This window comes from Pogoniulus pusillus, chromosome 3 (assembly GCF_015220805.1).
Source record: "Pogoniulus pusillus isolate bPogPus1 chromosome 3, bPogPus1.pri, whole genome shotgun sequence".
Classification (NCBI taxonomy): Eukaryota; Metazoa; Chordata; class Aves; order Piciformes; family Lybiidae; genus Pogoniulus; species Pogoniulus pusillus.
The window spans coordinates 29,138,141-29,154,742 of record NC_087266.1 but is presented as its reverse complement, the minus strand read 5'-3'; the positions used below and the strand labels follow the sequence as shown (position 1 = coordinate 29,154,742).

The 16,602-nt window shown below is 43.5% G+C and overlaps 1 long non-coding RNA gene across 1 annotated transcript in view; it reads right to left on the bottom strand.

Annotated features, from left to right (window-relative positions):
* Nucleotides 1-3,767, bottom strand: part of LOC135191320 (uncharacterized) — a 75,680-nt gene extending 71,913 nt beyond the window's left edge. Inside the window, exons 1-2 of the long non-coding RNA XR_010308795.1 lie at nt 3,576-3,767; nt 1,881-2,025 (exon numbers count right to left, since the gene is read on the bottom strand). This is a non-coding gene — a long non-coding RNA (uncharacterized LOC135191320). The remainder of the gene's footprint in view (nt 1-1,880; nt 2,026-3,575) is intronic.
* Nucleotides 3,768-16,602: the final 12,835 nt, after the last annotated feature.

Here is a 16,602-nt window from a genome sequence, read left to right as displayed (position 1 = left end):
CCTTACTGTGGCCTTCCAGTATCTGAAGGGGGCCTACAAAAAAGCTGGGGAAGGACTTTTTAGGATATGAGGTAGTGACAGGATTAGGGGGAATGGAAGAAAGCTGGAGGTGGGGAGATTCAGACTGGACGTGAAGAGGAAGTTGTTCAGCATGAGTGGTGAGACTCTGGAAAGGGATGCCCAGGAAGGTGGTTGAGGCTCCATCCCTGGAGGTGTTTAAGGCCAGGCTGGATGAGGCTCTGGCCAGACTGATCTAGGGTAGAGTGTCCCTCTGTTGGGTTGGAGCTAGATGATCCTTGTGGTCCCTTCCAACCCTGATTGATTCTATATCATTTGGCTTGTCAATGAGGGCTTTTATGGGCAACTGGAAGTAGCCTCAAGATTAAATGCCTTGGTGCTCATGGGTGACTTCAATATCCCTGATATTAAGTGGAAGGATCACGCAGCCAGACATAACCAGTCTAAAGGGTTCCTGCAGTGCGTTGATAACAAGTTTCTGTTTCAGGTGGTTGAAGAACCAACAAGGAGAGGTGCAATGCTGAACCTTGTGTTAACCAACAAAACACAGAAGTTAAGGCTGGGGGCAGTCTTGGCTGTAGTGATCACAACATGTTTGAGTTTAGTATTGTTAGGGAAAGAAGTAGGGCAGTAAGTAAAATTTCTACCATGGAGTTTAAGAGGGCTAACTTTGTCCTCTTCAAAGACTCACTTAGAAGTATCCCATAGGCTGGGGCTCTAGAAGGTAGAAGGACCCAAGATTGGTGGTTAATAGTCAAGCATTACCTCCTCCAAGCTCAGGACAGGTGTATTCTCTTAAAAAAAAAAAGTCAACTAAAGAATAAGCAAGGAGCTCATTAAAACAAAATCAAATGAAGAAATATGCAACATGTGGAAAAAGGGTCTGGTCAATTAGGAGCATTATAGAAATGCTGCCAGAATATGCGGATACACAACAACAAAGGCAAAGGCTCTCTTGGAACTTAGTCTGGCTAGGGAGCTACAAGAAAACAAGATGAAATTCTTCAAATATATCAATGAGAAAAGGAAGAACGAGAAAAAGTGGGCTTCACTGCTAAATGAGGCAGGAGATATGACAACAGAACATGCAGAGACAGCAGAACTACTGGATGCCTTCTTTGCTTTGGTCTTCACTTCTAAGACCAGCCTTCTGGAATCTCAGTCACTGGGAATAAGAGAGCAGAATTGGAGGATGATATTCCATTGGTTGGTTAGAGATCACCTGGACAAACTGAAACCACGCCCTGATGGGGTGCGTCCATGTGTGCTGAGCGAGCTGGTTGATGTTGCTGAGCCACCCTCCATCATTTTTGAAAACTTAGGGAGAACGAGAGAGGTGCCTGGAGACTGCAAGAAAGCCAACATTACCTCTGTATTGGAAAGTGGCAAGAAGGAAGACTCATGCAACTACAGATCAGACAGCCTCATCTCCATCCCAGGTAAGCTGATGAAGCAGTACATTCTGGAGACCACCTCTAGCCATATGAACGAAAAGGTTACTAGGAGTACCCAACATGGAGTTACTAGGGGGAAATCTTGCTTAACTAATCTGATACCCTCCTATGAAGGTGTGACCCAATGGGTAGATGAAGGGAGAGCAGTCGTATACTCTGACTTCAGTAAGGCATTTGACAGAGTCGCCCATAACATCCTTGTAAGAAAACTGGGGAAAAAAGAAGTGGGATAGATGATTTGGCTCTGAGGTGGACAAAAAACTGGCTTAAGAACAAAGTTCAGAAGGTTGTAACCAGAGACACAAAGTCAAGCTTGAGGCCTGTGGCCAGTGGTGTTCCTCAGGGATCAAAACTGGGTCAATTTTTTGTCAATATTTTCATTAGAGAGAGGATAGAGTATATACTTACCAAGTTCACTGATGACACAAAACTGGGAGGAGTGGCTGACACACCTGAAAGTTGTGCTGCTATCCATCATGATCTGGACAGGCTGGAGAGCTGGGTGAAGGTGAACCTCACAGAGTTCAATGAGGACAAGTGCAGGGTACTTCATCTGGGAAGAAATAACACCAGGCACCAGTACAGTTTAGGGGTTGCTCTGCTGGAAAGCAGCTCCAAAGAGTTTGGAATCCTAGTGGACAGTAAGTTATTTATGGGACAGCAATGTTCCCTTGTGGCCCAGAAGACCAATGATATTCTGGGGTGCATCAGTAAAAAGTGCATTCAGCAGGTCTAGGGAGGCTCTCCTTCCCGGCTACTCTGGCCCAGTGAGACCACACCTGGAATACAGTATCCAGTTTTAGGCTCCCCAGTTCGAAAGAGACAGGGGTTTGCTGGAGAGAGTCCAATGAAGAGCTACAAGGATAAATAAGGGACCTGAACATCTCCCCTGAGAAGAAAGACAGAGAGAACAGGGACTGTTTAACCTAGACAAGGCTGAGGAGCCTATAAATATCTGACAGGTGGGTGCCAAGAGAAGCAGACAGGCTCTTTTCAGTGGCAAGCAGTAATAGGACAAGGAATAATGGATATAAGCTAGAATACAGGAAGCTCCACCTCACCATGAGGAGAAACTTTTTTACTGTGACAGGGCACTGGACTAGGCTGCCCAGACAGAGAAGTCTCCTTCTCTGGAGACTTTCAAAACCAATCTGGGCATGTTCCTGTGTGGTCTGCTTTAGCAGGGGGATTGGACCAAATGATCTCTGGAGGTCCCTTCCAATCTCTAACATTCTTTGATTCTGTGATTCAAAACCTGCCTGGATGCATTCCCGTGTGACCTACTCTAAGTCATGCTGCACTGGCAGCAGGGTTGGACTAGGTGATCTTTCAAGGTCACTTCCAGCCCCAAAAATTCTATGATTCTATGGCATGGTTTATTAGTGGACTTAGTAGAGAAAGATAATGGTTGGGCTTCATGATCTTAAAGAGATTTTCCACGAAAAACGATTCTAAGACTCTTCTTTGGGTAATGGTCTGGGTTACCGTGCACAAGGGTACCCCCTGCTCCGCTGTGGCGCAGAGGCATAATCCATCGCATATACAGAAGACCCCACTGCACTGCGAGCGGAGAGGACCGTGTGGCTCCAGTTCCTCCCGCACTGCGTGTGCGCCCGAGCGGCGCCCATCCCACCTGCCCTGCCGCGGCAGACGTCCCGGGCAGCCCAACCACTCCCTCCCCGCCTGCCCCGGGGCCACCTGGGTCGGCATCGCCTCAAGCGCAAGCAAAGCGAGGGCATACTTGCCCTGGCTTTTCGTGTTCGTGCCCCATCATTTCACATATGCCTCAACTGGCCTGAGGCGCCCAGGAATACACACACGCGCACCCTCCACTGCCCCTTTCCTAAGCCACCGCGGCAGCCACGGGGGCTACGCGCGTTGCAGCTCCCTCCAGACCTGCGCGCGGGCCCGCCAGGCACCGGGGCTCTCCCTCCCTGAATAGCCTCCCTCCAGAAAGGCGTTTCTAACCGGAACTTGCCGATTGCAACGTGGTTTGCGCCAGGAGGTTATGATCCCAGTCAGAAAGGCGCATGGGTTCAATAAAATATCATATAAAATATTACTTCTTAGAGCTAACAGTATGGGGAAAAAAATTACTCTTACGTTCCTTCAGATCCTAGCATTCCCGAGTCGTGCAGGCCTCCCATCCACGTGCAGCATGTCCTGCAGACCCCTTCGGTAGGAATGATTCGTCCGTTCCGGTCATCCGAGCTCTTATAGGATTTTTAAAGAAGAAAACAAGTCTATTAATCATCTCTACTGTCAAGCAGCGAGGATGTGCTCATGAGAACTAGTTGCTGCGTCCCTGATAAAAGCAAGGCCAGGCAGGTGTGTAATCGCTGCTACAGCGTGGGAGCTGCCTGCAGGCTCCTTTGCTACCATCACCCAGCTGTGTTTGCTTTGCATTTGGAGAGCTGCGTCAGGGCACCGGCCTGAAGGTGGTGCTGTACGTGCAGCAGAACACAGAACCACACCTCTGCAAGGCCGCTCTTAGACAGATCGCTGATACTCAACGCCTAGTGCTCTTCCAGTCCGGGTCACCTCAGGAGCCCATAAAACTAGTTTGAGATATCCTTCCGTCTGGATACATTTTGAAGTCACTTCATGTCAAGAGTAGAGCGGCATTTAGGATATTAGTATGGAGTGTGTTTTTCATGCCAAAAATGTAACAGTCTGTCAGGAGTCCCTACAATGGTACTTTTACAGTGGAGATGAATGGATCAATCAAAATTCTATTATTTGAAAGAAAGGAGTTGTACAAAGGCTGAATAAAAATCAGAGAGTTTTAATGCTCAAAATGTTAGTTGGAGCTCAGCTGAAACATGATTTATACCTGTCATGAAGGACACTTTGATCTACCAGACTGCATCCAGCTTTAGAATGAAAGAATCACTGAGATACGTGTCACACACAGTATCTTCTTCCAGAGATTCTTAGTTACAGGACATCCTTTGGTAACAAGATTGCTGTAGTTTCACTACCAATTCCATCGAAGTCTGTTATAAACTGGAGACCAATATTGAAGTTTATTGAAATTTTCTGCTGCTTATGGGTTAATTGTCTTCATTTACCAACAGCAAAAATGTCGCTGTCTTTAAATTTTCTCCCCCGTGGATATTCTTCATTTTATCATCACTGACATTTCACTAGCTTCTTTGAAAAGTTAATTTCTCTAATGAATGGAGCTGTAGTGGAGAGTCACGTGTAGTGTGAGCTAATTTAAATCTTCACTGAGACAGTCAGGGGTCAACTTATAGACCTCACTGCAGAGGAGATCTCTCTCAGCACTACTTTGACATTCCCCACCTTTCCCTCTGACATTTCCTACCTTCTCATGTCCCCACAGGACTTTGGGATGCTAACACTGACTTACACAAAGCTCTTTTGCAAATATAGCAAACATCTAATGTCTTTGCAGAATAGGAGAAATAAACAAGGAGAATCAAGCAAAATTTTTCATGGGCATTTTCTGAATTGCCCTGTTGTAGAGTGAGTCTGAGTTTGGGGTGAGATATGAGGCCGATTTGAAGGTTATTGAATAATTTATTGATATATAGAATTTCCCCCAAATTTATGTACAGCTAACCCACACAAATTCTTTGTGTACGGTTGGTGAAACTGTTTTACAGAATGTCTATTTACAGCCGAATTAAGCAACTTGGTAGAGGTTTTAGAAATGCTCTGATCAGAGAGTCTTGCGGCATAAACGGCCACTGGTAAAGTTAATAAAATTCCTTAGCAACCTGAATCAAGAGAGTTCAAATACCCTCTGGTTGGAAATCTCAGTATCTGTGGTCCCAAAATATATATAGCGAAAGCCACGTGGTTAATTTCACGTGGTGCTAATAGTTCGATTCGAATTGGGGCACGCCGTCTGAGACGATTCGACGGGCACGCCCGGGCTGATGCGGCAGGCTGGAGCTGCGTCTGGCCCGGAACGCCTCATTCAATCATCCACTGGATCAGTGCAGAGTGTCGTGGAACAAAGGTAGTGGCCCCAGGCAACAGGCAGGCAGGGAGAGGTGAGCAGAGAGAGTGGCAAGAGCACCTTGTTTACCTGGATTGCCCTATTTATTAGATGTGGGCCGAGATTGATGGTCCTTTGGCCACAGTATTGTCCAATAGGCTTCTGGCAGTCAGTCAAAACACACCAAATTAGGAAGGGTCCACAGGTATAGTACCCCCAAATATGGGGATAGCATGGGCCCTACACCTGGTGGGCCATACACTAAGCGTGTGGGCTTACACAACTACTCACACAACGCGTTATACAACCTGGACCCTGGGCAGGCCAGACTTTGTGGCACCAGGCTTATTGTGCCCCTTTTGTCTGTTTAATGTGTCTACCTCTGGTTTGGGCAGGAAAACATGTTTGGGCAGAAAAACATGTCCAGGCAAGGCAAGGCATCTGTAAGCTTATTTGGGCCTACATGGCCCTGCAATACATGCCCTTAGTCCGCATAGTAACATTTAAAGTCATTGCTTTATGAAAACAGTAAATTTTGTCAGCATTGTGTTCCAAGAAGGATCTTTTTGAGTATTCTACTACCCTTGAAGAAAACACGACAGAAATTACCATTCCCCTTGTTTGTCAGAAGGACCATCTGGTACTACATTAGAACACTCTTCTATTAAATCACCAGTATGCTGATTATAGCATGACTAGTGAATAGTTAAACTGACAGATGAGGATGTATAACTGTCTCGTTAAGTGGTTAGACAAACATTTAAACTTGCAGCTGCTGAATCTGGTTTACCTATGACATATCAAAATTGCATTCACCTGTGGGAAAGATGGAGCTGTTGTCTTTCAGGAAGAAAAGCTTAAGCACAACTTTGCTGAAACACAGTGTGTATAGATGTGATTTAATTACATATGCTGGTAATTTCATCAGAACCAGTAGTAGACTCTTCTGCATCAGTTCTGTGAATTGTGCTCCCTGGTCTTTGAATAATCTTTCAGTGTTCTTACAGGCTTTGAAAGCTGAGTTGTTTTAGAGGCTTCAGCAAAGCCATGTGAGAAAAGGCACTATACAGACACAGTTAATAGGATATCCTGCTACTGCTTCCGGCTTTGAAATTCCAGAATACATAGAAACAGCCTACAGTCTTTTACATTTTGCTATTATAAGGAGTCTTTTATTCAGAAAATACTGGAGAGGGTAAGTGACCTTCAGAATGACACAGTAAGCAATATAGGTCCCAGGGTGCTTAGCATTCCCATGAGGCTGTTGCTTTACCAAAATGCTGGAAGACTGAAGTCAGCAGTTCTCCCTGTTTAGGATGAGGCCTTGGCTGAAGCCTGGGAAAGCAGAGAGAATATAACAGTGGTCTTCCCTTGCCAGTTTTACTTATTTTCTGTGTTCATTAGTTTGGATTAAGAGTGTCACATCCTGTCACACGCTTGGTACAGTAAAGTCTGCTGTGGTCTGGGTCTGAAACACCAAGAAAATCTCTCTTCAGAAGCTGTATGAGCTAGAAACTAGAAAAAGCACATCACTTGCAAAATGATGTATTTGATGTCTCTGAAAATTATTCTTCTCTTCCTTTTAAAGACATCAACTTTGTTGACTTTCCAGGCACACTGCAAAATACATTTATGTGGGAGGGTTTTCAGCGGAAACACCTTGTTTTTCAGCTGACATCAGAGTTGGATAGCTGGTTAACTGAACTGCTGCGGTTTAACTTTTTGCAGAATTTATTATGGTAGGTCCACAGAGCCTTGAGAACCAAACTCAATTATTTTAACATCAAGTAAATAAATAAATTATGACTCATTGAACAAATTTGCTCTCAATTTCAGGAGATTAACCTGAGTCACAGTAAAAGGCAAGCTCTCAGTGCCAGAATCAACTGCATTTTTACAGCTATGCTAAGCTGTGCAATTATCTTTGACCACAGCAATCATGTTGGATTTGCAAGAGAAAATTCAGCACCAATCTCCTTATACAAAGCAAACAAACAAAGTCAGCATTGTGTTTTCATAGCACAAGATACAGTGGCAGAAGTGAATTACCATCTATGTTCATAAGCACTCCTGCTGTGCTAGGTGCCTCATAGATAAACAAAAATGGGTATTTGTTGGTTTGAGGAGCTTTTGTCTACACAGTACACCAATTGCCTGCAGAGATTGTGACCAATAAGATAGCGCAGAATAAACTTTGTCTAAAGCAGTGCTGGTTAAAGCAGCATTTTACCCTGCTGGGATGTGCAGACCTCCTGCTTTATTCATTTTTCCATTTTTCTCATTTTTCCGTCCACTTGCCCACCACTAGTAAAAAAAGACTGCAAGAGATATTTCGAAAACAGTGTGACATAATTGCCTAGCTTACTGTGGGAAAGGAATGCAAGTTGATTTAGTACACTGCAGGACCAAGGTCGTTTACAGTCATTATGTGTTTGTGTCAAGTGAAGATTCACAAATTGGGCCTGCTAACAGCTGAAGTAGAGAGGCTTATGAAGATAAAATGGCCCTGTTTTGACTAAAACTGACCAAGCAAAGCTAAAATAACATAAACACTCAACTTCAAAAGAGATTCATTTACAAATTTTGTAGGCCAGAGTGCCTAAGTGAAGATCTTTGCCTTATTAACTGCAATTTTAATATTAAAAATAGCATCCTTTGGTAAGCTAATGAGCCAAAGAGAGTACAGGCTAAATATATAGGCCAATATTAAAGGGATGAACTTCAACAAGGCCAAATACCAGGTCCATCACTTGGATTGCAGTAACCCCAAACAAGACTACAGACCTGGGGAAGTGTGGCTGGAAAGTTGTGTGGCAGAAAGGGGCCCGGGAGTTGTAATCGACAAGCAGCTGAATATGAGCAAGCAGTGTGCCTAGGTGGCAAAAAAAGCCAATGGCATCCTGGCTTGTATTAGAAATGCTGTGTCCAGCAGGAGTAGGGAGATTGTCCCTTTGTACTCTGCTCTGGTGAGTACCTCCAGTACTGTGTTCAGTTTTGGGCACCTCAATACAAGAGGGCTGTTGAGGTGCTGGAGTGAATGCAGAGGAGGGCAACGAAGCTAGTGAAGGGCCTGGAGAATAAATCTTATGAAGAGCAACTGAAAGAGCTGAGGGTGTTTAGTTTGAAAAAGAGGAGGCTGAAGGGAGACCTCATTGCTGTCTACAGGTACCTGAAAGGATGTGTGGTAATTAGTGATAGAACAAGAAGGAACAACCTCAAGCTGTGACTGGATAGGTTTAGACTGGACATTAGGAAATTTTTTGATGGAAAGACTGCTCAGACATTGGACTGGACTGCCCAGGGAGGTGATTGAGTCACCAACCCTGGATGTGTTTTAAAGTCATTTAGATGTGCTTGGGGATATGATTTAAGGGTGAACCTTGTAGAGTAGAGACATTAGTTGGACTTGGTGATCCTGAGGGTCTTTTCCAACCTGAACATTTCTGTAATATATGACTATTTAACTCAACTCTCCTACCAAATCATGCTAAACATCACCTTAAAGCCAGAGACAGCTGGGGCTGGGATGTAAAAAACACAAGAGACTCATCTCTCAGTGTGCAGAACACTGTCATCAGAATCAGCAGCAAGGGGTGCAGCTGTTGCAGTAGGTGTGTACCAGCAGCAGCAGTAGGGAGGGAAAGACAGAGATGAAGATGATTGATAGGCTGTGTTCATTTTCCTCCAGCCAAGGCAGAGACACACATCTTGGTAAAAGATTGTACCTTCCTTATTTGGATTAACTTTTGCTGCATTTCTAGTGTATATTGAAGCTATTGTAAATGTTTGCATCTCCATCTTTGCTGGATATTACTCAGGATTTACTAATCCTCAGATTAGTCTTGCAGTTAGTGCATTTACCAGTGGTGATCCCAAATCTGTCGTAACTGTCACTTTAATAAATTAAACCATCTGATTGCTTCAGCTTTCTGAACCTGTGGCAGTGTCAAGTCCTTACTGAGGCACTGGAAAAGAGAGGGAAATGTTAATTTTGTCAAATAGTTCTGGTAAGAGTCCTGGGATTCTGAGACAGGTATACATCAGAATCTTACGAATAATGTGACAGATAGATACAGGAGAAAGAAAACTGTCCTTGGGGATACAAGAGAGCAGACAACAACAACAGCAGCAACAAAAGATGGCAAAACTACTGAGGAAAAAGAACACTATCACAAAGTGTGACATTACTTTTAAACCAATGGAAAGAGACAGCACGCAGCAATGCAAGAGCGATTAATGATGGCAAATAAATAAACAAATTATGATACTGCCATTGCTCATCACTCAACATCATTGATTGTTGTCAGAGAGAGCAGAACTTCTCTGGGGTTTCCTTCTCTCTTGTCTGGGCTTCAATCCAGTGGGAGAACAGAGTCAGAGAAAGCTTTCCAATGAAAGACAATTTATGCACTGGCCAGGCAGAAAATCCTATTAAAAAGAGAAGAATTTCTGTGACTGTGCTGCAGTATTCATTTTCAATTATTCTGAAAAAAAAAAAAAAAAAAAGAGTGTTTTGCATAAGATGAAACCATAATTTTGCATGGGACCTTGAGCAGGATGCAGAGCATGCACTGAGTTCCTCAAGAGAAGTCCCAGGAGACACTTTGATTTGAGACACATCAGGCTGCTTCCCTGTCAGAAATACACATAAATATATACCTATTATTATTTTTATTATTTATTAAACAGAATCCTATGAGAACATCTGCTTCCTGACAGGGAGTGAGTGTATGCAGTGTTGGATATGACTCATGTCACTTGCTTTCTGCTCACTTGCTATGCCTGTTCTGGCTAAAGCAATGCACTGACTCCTGCTAAATAGATGTGGGGCAGGGAGCAGACCTGAGCACTGGTCTCTAGCTCTGCTCTGCTAATTTTTTTGTTTGTTCACAGGCTGTCTTGACCAATCTAATGAGTTTTTCCAAGACAGAGCCAACACATTCTTCTGGGGAGAGGTTTTCTCAGCAGCTCCTCCCAGAATGCACTATGAGTGAACTTGACCCTCTAAAACTGATATATCTTTGGACCACACACTAGTGTGAATAAAACACCTACTCATGCCTTTCACAGCTGCAAGGCAAGCATTGTATTGTTGCAGAAGAAGAAGCTAAAGCTTTTCACCCCTTCCATGTCCCCAGATCATGATTCCATCACTGGAGTGGCATCAGCAAGGCTCTAAAGATCATCAAGGGAGAGGATAAGATGGGATTGCTACAGAAGGAACATTCTCTGGGTAGCGTGGGCGTGAGACAGTCCATGTTATTCAGTGATAGGGACCAATCTTCTCTATTATCATTGTTTATAGTGTGGACATAGACCTTGCCGTCTAGCCTTTCAATCTAAAATACTAGAATAAAAACTCTCCTCCACATGCCCAAAGGAAAAAGCAAAGTTGTTTTCCCATGAAGAGTATTTGGCAGGAACTGCACATCCAAGGTCAGCACCAGCTTGCAGGCAGAGGCAGGAAGGTTTTGCAAGTAAAATAGATGACTGACCTCTTAGACTTCGCACAAAGATGGAGAGACTTTCTGTATTGTGACATGTCACACTGACTCCAGCTGAAGGAGGGGTCAGTTTTTCAATGTAAATGGCCCAAACTATTTCACCTTGAGCATGGCAAAACACAGATGCATACCTAAATGATCTGTTAGCTTCTCCTGTTTTGATTTGTATCTTCATAGAATCACTTTGATTGAAAAATTCCTTTAAGGTCAAGTCCAGTTATTACATAAATCTACCAAGTCCACTACTAAATCATTTCCCTTAGCACCACATCTATGTGTCTTTTAAACACCTCCAGGAATGAAGATTCAACATCTTCCTTGAGTACCCTGTTCCAGTGTTTGATAACCCTTTCAGTGAATAAGTTTCTTCTAATTATCCAATCCAAATCTTCCCTGATGCAACTTCAGGCCATTTCCTTTCTTGCTTTTAGTTGTTACTAGGGTGAAGATACTGACAACCATCTCACTACAACCTCCTTTCAGGTAGTTGTAGAAAGCAATCAAGTCTCCCCACAGCCTCCTCCGGACGAAAGAACCCTAGCTCCCTCATCCACTCCTCATAAGACATGTTCTCCAGACTTTTTGCTAGCTTCATTGCCCACCTCTGGACTCTCTCCAGGACCTCAATGTCTCACTTGTAGTAAGCACCTCTAAGCTGAACACAGTACTCAGGGCCACAGTGTGGCCTAATCAGTGCTGCATACAGTGGGACAATCACTTCCCCAGTCCTGCTTGTCTGGTTGGCTCTCCAGGCTGCAAGTGCACACTGCTGGCTCATGTTGAGCTTCTTGTCCGCCAGCACCCTCAAGTCCCTCTCCTCAGGGCTGCTCTTCAGCCAGTCACTGCCAAGCCTGTATTTGTGCTTGGGATTGCAGGGCCTTCTAAGTGATTTACTCCATGACCTTCCCTGGCAGTGGGACTTGTTGATCTCTTCCGCCAGCTCCCTCAGTACTGTCATGTATATGCCATCTATTCTCATAGACTTGTGAATGTCTAAGTGATGCAGCAGGTCACTTACCGTCTCCTCTTGGATTACAAGGGCTTCATTTTGCTCTCCATCCCTATCTTTCAGCTCAGGGGGCTGGGCATCTTGCAAGAAATTGGTCCCACTACTAAAGACTGAGGCAAAGAAGGTACTGAGTACCTCAGCCTTTTCCTCATCTGTGAATGCTATGTTTTCCTTCTGGAGTAAAAAAAGGATGGAAACTCTTCTTAGTCCTCTATTTGTTGTAGAAGCATTTATTGTTAACAGCTGAAGCCAAATTAATTTCTAGTTGGTTTTTGGCTCTTCTAATTTTCTCCCTGAGTAACTTCACAACAGCTTCGTAATCCTCCTGAGTGGCTTGTCCCTTCTTCCAATGACCATAAGCTCTCCTTTTTTATCCTGAGTTGCAAGCAAATCTATTTATCCAGACTGGTCTTCTTTCCTGCTACCTCACTTTTCAGCACATGGGGACATCCTGTTCTTGTGCCTTTAAGACTGCCTTCGTGAACAGTGTCCAGCCTTCCTGCACTCCTTTAGTCTTTAGGACTGCCTTCCATAGGATTCTGTCAACTAGTCTCCAAAACAGGCCCAAATCTGCCCACTGGAATTTCAAGGTGGCAGTTCTGCTGACCCCTCTCTTTACTTCTCCAATATTTGAGAACTCCAGCATTTTATGATTGCTGTGCTCAAGATGGCCTCCAACCATAACATCACCCACATGCCCTTTTCTGTTCAGAAACAGCAGGTCCAGCAGGGTGCTTTCCCTTTTCGGCTTGCTCACCAGATGCATCAGGAAGTTATCCTCTATTCAGTTCCTGTCAGTTACTTCATCTCAGCTACAGGCTGGAAAATTGCAGTCAAGGAGGACATGTCTTCTATAAATAGCTTCAATCAGTAATAAAGCACTCATATGATCATATCACAAGATATTTTAACTGGAAAAAAAATCCAGCAGGAATAGTCACATAGAGATGATGAGGTCTTAACTCTGAAGTGCCATGACCTTTTAGCTGATGAGAAAGTCCCCAGATGTTCTTGGGGAATTGCTTTTCCTCTTTTATGGTGCAGATGTTGATAATAAAGATTAACTTAGGTATCTGTGGATAAAAATGGTATGCCCCTGCTGTGGTTCACTTGCAAAGAAACTAGTCCAAAAGGTCTGAAAGATAAACACAATATGCAAAATGATTACTATAATCCATTGATTTCACAAAACCAAAGGGCAATTATGATCACAAATCAAATCATAAAATGGAAATATGCCAAGCTGTGTATCACCTGGGTCGGGTGTTTTTACTGGTCTGTTGGCAAAATAAAGAGGGTTAGGGGAATGGTTCATCTGTTGATTGGAAAATCTACTTTAATGTTGTAAGGAAATTTAACAACAATAACTTGCTGCACAAAAGCATCTCTTCACTTAAAATTCCACTTCCCTTCTTGTCAACTGGATACTGTGGAGAAGAAGAACCAGCCCAGCTCTGATTTTTGGTCCTTCATCAACAGGTTGTGCCTGCTTCAGTTTGCTGTGGTCTCAAGGAGTGGCGTCATACTAGCAACAACAAAATATCTGGCATATTTCTGATTTAGTTGGGGCAATTAATGAGGCAGGAATTATAAAATACATAGTTAATTTTATTTCCAGAAAGCTATATACAAATTAGTTAAATTTGGGTGCTAATTTGGTCATGAAAATCTTCACAAGGATGCTTATGGGAAATTCATTAATTTAGGAGAATCAGAAAATTGGGAAAGTTTAGCCACAAAATGGCTTTGTCCCACTTACAAATAAAAGGCAGCCCAACTCTAGGGAAAGTCTGTTCTACTCACTACAGTGGAGTAGAAATTTCAAGATGGACCCTGACTCCTTTGTGGCAGTGTTGGAACTGCTCAGCTGTTGAGAGGCTTCTAGACCTTCCCAGGATGCTGGGAAAGAGGCAGACGATCTCTGACTTGATTCTGGTTCCTCTTGGCATGGAGGCTTGCAGAGTTGCAGGCAGGATCTATTGCAGATGTACAGAGAGCACAATGTCTGTGGCACTTCTTGTCACATCATGAGGCACTTAAATGCCTTCTCCTGGGAAACTTGAGGCACTTAAGTTTCCAGGTAGTTCAAGTCCAAAATATCGGGGCTGAGCTGACCTGAAGCACGAGGCAGAGCAGAACACATTGTCCAAGAGCAGTGAGGCAGAGGCAGACCCGTGAGGCAGAAAGGCAGAAACAGCACACACTGAGGCAGAGCAGTGAGGCAGAAGTGGCTCAACTGCTTGCAACTTAGCTCAATTTATATTGTTCACCTGAGTGCAATGGCTCCTTTGACCACAGAGATTCACCAATCAAAATGGCATTTGCAAAACTGACCACATGAGATGAAACCAGGGCTTGCTCACCCTTATTTGGGCAAGACACCAACAAGTACCTAAACATCTGTGGGTACCTGTTTATCATTTTGGGAGGGGACATAATGGCCTAAGCTCTGTTTTCCTCCCACCATTGCTTCCCCCATCAGCAGAAGGGTGGGGCAAGCCAGGACATCTAATAAGCCTATTAGGTTTCCAGGACAATTTCCATAGGAGAAAATCCTGTTTCTGGTGTGGCTGTCAGTGACACTTTTATTCTTGCCTGCAGTGCAGTCAGAGTTTTAACCTTTTCTGCAAGTTTTGTCTCCTCCTATATAATGTCTGGATTCTGCCTATACCAGGTTTGGACTCGTAATGCTTCTGAAGTTATGATTTTTAAAGTATCTGTGGTCATCAAACTCATGACTGAGTTGTAGTAAAGGCAGTGGGAAAGATCATGTTGTTCAAACTCAGACTTCAACACTCTACACACCCCCACATCCTGTTATCAAAGCAGCCAGCAGCTCCTTTCCTCATGAGGCTCCAAACCCTGAAGCAGTTCTGGGCAAAGCTATCAGTGCTAGGAGCTTATGGCAAACTGCCCATCCATCATCTCATCTCTTTCCTGGGCTAATTCAGCCCAAGCTGCTGCTTTGTCTTCATCTGCAAAACCCTGATGTCACCAGACACCTTATGAAAACTCAAACTTCACTCTGCTCAGCTGTCTGGTGAGGAGCTGGGTACCAGGTTTGTATGAGTGTTATGTGGTTATGCCTCCACTCCATATATAATTGCACTGTGTTGGTGTTTGGCAAGTGCCATCTGGTTTTCGTTTCCTTTCACAGTGTAATTCATCACCTCCACCCCCACAGATTTACAGTGTAACTGCCTTTCTGCTTTCAAGACAATTTCAGCTACAGTGAGTGTGTTTTGATTTAACAGAATACAGCAGACACTACCACCAAAACGTTCTCCTTTAAATTAAAAGGATTTTCAAATTTTAGCAAGATAGGATTACTCATAAAATCTTAACAGGTAAAGTAATAAGATATTATTATTAATACAAAAATTATCTGCTCACCAGAATCTATAACATACTCTAGAGAACTATCTTTATTGTAGATTCTTGAGACTTCCAGTGAACACTTTTCTCCCCTCCACTTAAGCACATACACTGGAAACATCGTCAGACATAGGGAAAACTCTAAAGAGATAATAAGATCCAAAGAATCAGCTCGCCTCTGGTTACAAGGATTATTTTCCAAGCAACACCAGAAGCCTACTGTGATGTTCTCCTCAGATATGTCTTTACGGTTCACTTTGCACAGCGGTTATTTTCATTGAGTGATATTATGTGCTGAGGTATTGTGATTCATGAACAGGATTACCAGGTTAAAGGGACATTGTCAAACCCCATTACATTATATGCACATATGCATATAAAAAATGTTACTAAGTGTGCTAACTCAAGGAGCCAAAAACCTAGGAAATGTCAGAATTAGTGGCATCTCTGTTACCCTATATCTGTCCTTTCCACAGATGTGTCATGGCTACAGTCTTTAATAACATGATGCAAATTTATTTTCTCCCCAGGGGCTCTTGCTTTTTCCATTGCCCTCTCCTGGATTCTCCTCCTCTAGTTCCCTATTAGTCAGACATCTCCAGGACCATTGCACAGCCAAACATCCACATATTTTCCAGGGGAATAACAAGTGGAAATTGTCTCATGTGGAAGATGTGTCTTTTGCTGAATTTAAAGTCATATTTAGTAGGAAGGCTTTAGAGCTTCTCCATGTTTTATAATTCTTCTATGTAAGTGAAAAGCAATATACTCTCTTAGAAGTCACTGGTTTCAGCAGAAGATAAAGCAAATCTGTTGGGAAACACGTTCGGTGGAGCGCTATGGGAAGATGACTCTTTGTTCACCAATATGGTTAGATGATCAAATCCACTTTATTTCTGTGATACAGTAACTTATATGCATTCTAGCAAGAGGCGTGCTCAGCTTAAGATTGGTTACAGTCAGAGGGTCCAGAGTTACATGTAAGGTGTGCATAGGTTAACTTATCACAACATTCTAAGGGTCAGCCTCCCAGACCACCCACTCCAGCCCCCTTGGTTATCTAGTCTCTGCCCGCTGCAGCTGTGTGTGGGGTGCTCAGTTGTTTACATCTCGATTTCCTAGCCTCGCTGGGAACCAAGGACGTTCTCAGCACAAGTTACCCACGTTTATGACTTTATGTCCTCGACTGGTGAGAAATTCTTCCACAATAATCCACTACATGGATGATTTCAGCCTGACTAGTTTGATTTCAGAAGTCAAAAGCAAACAAAAACA